The 7,539-nt window shown below is 45.9% G+C and overlaps 1 protein-coding gene across 1 annotated transcript in view; it reads right to left on the reverse strand.

Moving 5' to 3' along the window:
- The window catches only part of MYH9 (myosin heavy chain 9), a 90,574-nt gene extending 86,552 nt beyond the window's left edge, over window positions 1–4,022 (reverse strand). Inside the window, exon 1 of the mRNA XM_019544829.1 lies at window positions 3,913–4,022. The gene's annotated coding sequence lies outside the window, so the exon portion shown is untranslated. The remainder of the gene's footprint in view (window positions 1–3,912) is intronic.
- Window positions 4,023–7,539: the final 3,517 nt, after the last annotated feature.

The following is a 7,539-nucleotide window of genomic DNA, read 5'->3' on the forward strand; positions in this document are numbered from 1 at the left end:
CCTAAAACTTAGCATGCGTTGCAACAGTCTGTACATACATTTTTACACTGGAAACAAATATCAAGTAAACAGAGCCTAAATATCTTGTTCCTAGAAGCCAGAGATAGTCCTCAAATGTTATCTAGCATCTTTTCTTATTAAGTACTGCAAGTACAATGAATAACGTATGCAGTCCTACAGTCAGTCACAATATGCAAGCCGCTTTTGAGGAGGTTCATATCAGTGTGAAGCCCTTGAAATTAACTTAAACTGTTAGTGAGCTTGTCCGTGTTTTCTGATACCCTGAAGCTGAATTTCTGCCTTGCAGAAATGTTACTTCTTCATTCTAATAAATCCTAGATTAACTATAAGAGTGCCTGTACCTCCAATGGGTCCATTGTCTGATCTCACCCTATTAAGCGTAGAGATTCCTCGGTGACATAACCCTGAACAAGACGCAGAGGGGGAAAGGATTAACTAGGCTCCCAATATCGAACAGTCCAACATAATTTGTTGGAGTCAGAAGTGGACAGATTAGATGCAGCAGGATCAAGAGAAATTATCCCCACTTCTTTCTCTTCTAGCTATTTTTGGTATTTCCAGTCATGAACCAGACACCTCCTCTAGCTTACATTTCAATCTACTGTAGACCCTATGGCAGCTTCAAATCTCACTTTTTTTTCCAACCACAAAACGTACATCCGCTTTGTGGGTACAGCTCAGAAGAGAACTAGCCTGCGAGCTTCTAGCGTGAAGTGTTTCCAGCCAAACCAATAAGGTGAGTGCTTCATGCGCTTAGGCTGCTCATTGCAGCATTCACAGTAGGCCCCAGCAATCAGATGCCAAGTATTTGCATTATCCACTACGCCTGACTGCTCTGAACAGATTTGAACACCTGCAGCTTCCGACTACGCTGAGCACATTAGACACACTTTCAACTCCAGACAAATACTAGAGCTGCCACCTGTCTCAGAGTTTGAGCACTAAACAGTCAGCCACTGGCTTTTTTTCCTTAAATAACACCAGCCAAACTAACTCTTAAGATGGCACATAAATGACTCTGTCTGAAATATGGAGCCCTCCCCAAAATGACACTGCGGACAAATCATTTCTTGGCGTTTTCATTAGTTAAATAATGCTGCTTTATCATTTAAGTTTAGATACAACACTGCATTCTCTTGCACTCATTTGAGGATAGGCAACTGGTGCAATTTCTGACTGTTTCTCCCTCTTGTCCTAAGGAATAAAAATGTTAAACTGGCAAGGATCTAGGCTTTTTTAGAGGACTGACTTGAGACAGGAAGTGAGCAAAAGATTACTCCTACTGACAAGCTACACAATACTGCTGTAATAAGCAGTCAGATCCTTTGAAGCAAGAGAAAAAAAATCATCATCAGTCATCCTGTTTATAATGAATAGGTGCGTGTTGTGTGGCCAGGCAAATTTAAGCATGACTCCTCTTCTCTAGAAAACTTCAATATCATCAGCTCCTAGCAAGATGTCAAGGAAGATGACATGCTACACAAAAAACAGAACTTTGTACTGGCCATGCCTAGTCTGAAGGGCGCAGACATTTCATAGATGTTAATCTGGCATCTATACTCAATTGCCATTTGCTACTCTACACCTGCCTTCACAGAAGTACTGTAAGTTAACCAAGTCCATCCTAAGACAGAAGAAAGATTTTTCTGTGTGCAGCACCAACCTTCGACTATGCACAGCATTACTTGACGGATTACTTCAAGCAGGCACCCGGGACAGACATGCCACTACAGCCAGCGTCAGGAGACGAGGGCCTTGACAGAATGAAAAGCAAGTTGTACTGCCACTTCCAAAGCAATTTATAGACAGCTTCATGTGGCAAGATGGCAGATAGCACCCTGTGCCTACTAGGGCCCTCTCAGTTATCCTGAACTTCAAGGCTCTTAAATACTAAAAGAGCCCCATTCACCTGTACTTATTAGCTCCTTCTCCTCCACCCAAAGTTGCCTTAAATGCTTCTGCCAAGTGGGGTGCTTAATCTCATTTTAGCCATATACCACATTCAAGTGCTATTGCTCTAGACAGGGAGGGTAAGCTGATACAGGTCTGCACCAAGGGTTACAGCTTTCACTAGCACGACCAAGGTAAGTGAACTTAGTCACCAGGTAGCTTGTGACTAAGTCAGAAAGCACCTTTACAGAGCCAGCAACTATTTATCTTGCTGTTACCTTTGTCACTACTTCTGAGAAAACGTATTTAAAGAGACCAGTGCTCATGAGGCATGTTTCAAGTTTACAATTACGGCTCATTAAGCTTCCACACCTTTAAGCAAATGAGCCTGTATGTTTTACCACAGAAGGGCAGGGGCATCACGACCTGTGGGCTTGGCCCTTTTCAATGATAAGATGTTCAGCTTTCCAGCACAAATCATGCGTTACTGCATGCAATGACTTCAACAAGCTGTTCAGGTACAGTGCTACTCAAAAGAGCCTAGGCTCTGTCCCCCACTGCCTCTAATGAGGCACGGCTCAGGAAGTTGGGACAAGGGAAAGAAAAGCTTGAGGAGAAGGCAGTGCAGATAAAGCACAAAGATCATTCAGCAAGGGAAGACATACCAAGAAGAGAAAAGCTCAGCAGCCACTGAGACAGCTGCCTCTGGACCAACATATCAAAACTGCAGTGTGTTATAAAGAATGTAGCATTACTTTAAGGGTGGTATCTTTTATTGGACTAACTAATGTCGCTGGGATACAGTTACAGACAAGCTTTCAAAATGCAAGACTTTCTTCCTCAGGTGACCCAAGGAAGAATGTCTTGCATTCGAAAGCTTATCTAAGTCTTGGTTAACAGGTGACTCATCTAACTCCTGTCTAACAGATGACCTGAAGAAAAATGTCTTGCATTCAAAAGCTTGTTTAACTCAATCCCAGCTACATAAATTGGTCCAATTAAAAAAAAAAAATAAAATAAAAATGACCCTAGGAAACCCTCACCTCTCACCTAAATACTGGACCATCACAGCTACAACATCCCTCTTATACTCATTGCTTTAAGGCTTATTCAAGCAGTGTCCAGGCAGATGAGAACTCCCAATTAACGACATGCTGGGTACAAACCCACCACCCACTGGGGCTGGGAAGCTCCTCAACTTTCTTCTCGTCTGTGGGGGCAGGCTGGTAACAAGGCTGTGAGAAGCTAGACTCTTCTTGCATCTGCTGGAGCAGCAGCGGTGGATGAAAGCCCAGGGATCTGCCAGATTTTGCACTGCAAGCTTCATCTTGCCCCGTCACTCCCTTCCCTCCGCCCCGCTCGCTCTCTCTTTCCTGGCTCAACGATACAGAATAAACTGAATGAGGAAGTCAAGATCTGAGGGCGGAAGCCAAGCCCATTGCAATGTCTGTTGCAGGATTGTTGGCCTGTGACTCAAGCTGGAACCCTGACAGCTGCCAAACGGGCCTTTTTTTCACCCCTTCCCCCCTTTAGCGCCCCCCCATTACTTCCAAGAAGAGGGGCAACAGGCAGGGCTGGGGCACAGCTAAGGGACCAGCAGCTCCTTTGCACCAGTAGCTGGACACCTTCAAAGCAGGGGGGCTCCATCACATGGGCAGCTGCCCGCTCCCTCCTCGCCTGGTCCTGGGAGCCCAGCCCGACTGCAGCCTGCTTGGCTAGGGAGGACACAAGGAGGAGCCGCCCCTGGATGCACTTGAAAGGGAAAAAAGGGAAGTCACAAGGAGGGATCAGACCGCCTAGGTATGCACCCCCAACAAAGCCTGCCCCGGGCCCTGCACCCAGAGGAGGGCAGAGGGCACCAGGCAGTACCAGCGTGGCTCCGGAGGAAATCAAACGGCGCCCGCCCGCCTCAACCGCAGCCCGCCACGGCCTGCGCCAACCATAAAAATCAATAAAAGGGGTCGCGTGTTTCCGGGGCCCGCCCGCCCGCCCGCGAGTCACCTGAGTCCGGCGATCGGCAGGGGAAAGCCGCGGCGGCGGCTGCTTCTAGCCAGGGAGCGACTCGTCCTCAGTGCCGGCGCCTCGCACAGACTCCCAGCGCCCACCCGCCTGCCTCGCACACACCGGCACTGCGAGGTTTCAAGCCGGGTGGAGCCGCCGCGGCCCGAGAAACACGCCCCACCCATTCCCCTCGCGACAGCCAATGAGAGCGCCCGTTGTCCCCCACCGCAGCCAATCAGACCGGGCAGGGCGAGGCACTCGCTTTTTGTAGCCCGCCCAACCCCGGTTTGGCCTGGCCCCGCCCTTTTCCTTCGCAGATTAACAGGCAGAGCAGCCAATGGGGGGCGGAGAACTTAGCAGGGGTAGTTCCGGGAGAGGGGGAGCTACGCCTCACGCGGGGGGAGAGACAGCAAGTGCGACCTGCCCCACAATGCCCCGCGCGGGCCCTGCCCTGGGCAGGCCGGGGGCTGCTTCCCCAGCCCAAGGGGCTAGTTCAGGGTGCAGCCTCCTGCCCTACCCCTTAGCCTTGGGCAGCCACACGCCCAGCGCTTTGCAAGTACCCCAAGTCCTATGAAATACGAACTTTCATTTCTGCCCAGAAGTTTTACACACTTTCCGCTGATGCCTGATGAAAGGTGTTTGTGCCTAAAAGCTTGCAATTAAAGATTTAAAAAAAAATTTTTTTTTTGCAAAAATCTTGTTGGTCTAATAAAATATATCACCTCTGTCCACAAGCCTTGGTTAGGCAGCATCTAACTCACCAGCTCTGTCCATCTCAGCTGGGAGATTTCATAGTCATAGAAAATGAGGGTTGGAAGGGACCTCGGGGGTATCTAGTCCAACCCCCTGCTCAAAGCAGGACCAGCCCCCACTGCACCATCCCAGCCCAGGCTTCGTCTAGCTGGGTCTTGAAAACCTCCAAGGGTGGAAAGACTCTACAACCTCTCTGGTTAACCAGTGTTTTACTACCCTCCTAGTGATAAAATTCTTCCCAATATCTAACCTAAATTTCCTTCGGTGCAACTTGAGACCATTGTTCCTTGTTCTGTCACCTGCCACAACTGAGAACAGGCTCTATTCTTTTTTGAACCCCTGTTCAGGTAGTTGAAGGCTGTTATTAAAGTCCCCTCTCAGTCTTCCCCTCTCTAGACTAAGTAAACCCAGTTCCCTCAGTCTTTCCTTGTAACTCATGTCCCCCAAGCCACTCACCATTTTTGTTGCCCTCCACCAGACTCTCTCCAATTTGTCCACATTTGCAGCCTCCCACACATTTTGCAGCACTGGGGTATATTCTCAGTCCTGTGGGGAGCTTGCCAAATCATGCACCCAAAAAAAAGGGAGGGGAAGCAGCACCTGACCTTGTCTCACAAGAGCCATCTTTCTGCATGATGAATGAGCAGGAAACTTGGCTTTGCAACTTTCTTTTCCAAAGCAACAATGTTTGAAAACAGCAAAGGTAGCAAACGCAAAACACCAGGCAGGTAGATGGATGAAAGTGAAGCAAAGCAGTCAGCACCTCCTGCATCCATGCACAAAACACAAGCAACAACCATCTTGACTTACCTGTGCTTGGAGGGCTGGGATATGGGAGAGAGGAGGGGCAACGTGATATGGTAACTAAGATGAGAACCGAGAAAAGATAGTGAAGCATTCCTGAAGAGGGTACTACAGAAGCCTACCTAGATACTTAAGATTTAATTTTTAGGGTTAGTATAATGTGCAAGTGTCTGGCATGTGTGACATGACATAACAGACGCAAAAATAAAGAGGTCCCTTTCACTTAGTAACTCAAACGTTAAGTCGGCAGATTTGTAGGAACAGACAACAAAGAGTCCAGAGCTGGAGGCAATGTCAAAGGTACCAACAGAAGAGACAAAGAAGAAAGTCTTCAACTGACAAATGAATTAAGAGAGATGAAGAAGATACATTTGAGCAAGCATCTCTTGCCCAAGAGAAGCACTTGCATCTCAGAAAGATTGCTTTGGAGGAATTTGTAAACCAAGCTGCAAGTTTTCACAGTCAAGACAGGAAGGGTGGCATGAGAGAAGTCCTGAAAGGCAGTGACAGATATGCACAGTTTAGTATCAGGGGTATATTACTGGTACTGTAAAAGATAGAGATGAATGAAAAGAATGTAGATAGTAATTCTAAGAGTGCTCAGAAATTAAATTGGGCGGGGGGCAGGGGAGGAAGGGAGAGAAGAGGGGAAGTGCTCTATACAGGACATATCTTGATGTGGAAAAATGGTTACTTCCAGAGATAAAGAATTGCAAAGGAGATTGGAGTGGAATCATGACAAGAATGAACCAGGCACATCTGCATAATCAATGGCAGTGATGTTTCAAGAAGGAGAAAGGTTACAGATGCAGGACAGCTTCTTCTCAAATAGACTGCCTCCATGTTGACTGAGTAAATAGAGATTAGAGAGAGGGAAGTAGTTAATCAAGATTAAGAGAAATTTTTTGCAGATTTGGAAAGTAGCAGATTTTAGAGAACTGGAGAAGGCAGACAAGTTATTCATGTAGTCAGCGAAGGTGTGTTCTTAGTATTATCAAACAGTAAGAAATTAAAGGATGACAAAAGGTAGTGCTTTAGGGACAGCATCCCTTAAAGTCTTCTACCAGTCTTATATTTTCATGTGCTGATCTGCACTTTCCAGGAATCAGTTTGTCATTATTTTTCTTAGGTAATAATTTATTTAGGAATCTGAGAACTTGATTCTCTTCCCATTAAATGAAACAAAATCTCTTCATTGACTTCAGAACTCAACTAGGAACCATAATTGCTGCAATTGTGCTCTCTTCCCTCCTGGAAAAATGTCTCCTCTCTTCTTAACTTGTTTCTAAAACTAAATGTTTCTATGTGTGAGGTAAAAGAAGCTATTTAAATTTGAAATGGTTATTTTCTTTGCTTGGCTGATTGATAGCACACTATGATGAAAGCGGGTTAAGCTTCCGATTGTTGTACTGTACAGAGGCTTTTCTTGGTTTGGACCATAAAATAATTCCCAGGATGGAGGAGGCATACCTAAGAAAGTGGGTAAGATCAAATTGTTTCACTGAGGCTCTGTTTCAAAAGATCACAATATTTCTATTCAATCCCTCCAACCAATTCCAGTCACCTTGCGTATGCTGGACACAGTATGTTTGCCCCATTTGAAACAATGAATTTGCACCTGTCTTTATTTGCATTCCAAGTCATTACCTCTTCCATTAGCTGGCACTCAAAGTGTTTGAAAGCACCCTTCTCTCCAGATAGTCACCATCCAAGATTGTAGTATTCTCCAGGAAAACTTGCCTTCAGATGAGGATCCAAAATTTCATAACATTTCCTGTCCAATTACTTGGCTTCTAAGACACCTGCACAGGGATGATTGCCAAAAAGCAATCTCCTCCCACCCATGTCCATATCCAGGTCTTGCAAAGTGCATGCTGTACATTTTGAAATTAAGTCATATCATATATACAAGATTTCCTGCCTAATCAAGTGAATATAATCTAATCTTCCACACTATGAACTGTCAGGAGGCATTATATGCTTATTCCTTTTTCTATTGGAGTATTGCTTTGCAGAGAAAATAGAAATACTCTTCCACCTTCATCCAAAATGAAGTGCCAACTCAGAGAA

This window comes from Crocodylus porosus, unplaced genomic scaffold (genome assembly GCF_001723895.1).
Source record: "Crocodylus porosus isolate Cpor-Errol unplaced genomic scaffold, CroPor_comp1, whole genome shotgun sequence".
Taxonomy (NCBI): Eukaryota; Metazoa; Chordata; order Crocodylia; family Crocodylidae; genus Crocodylus; species Crocodylus porosus.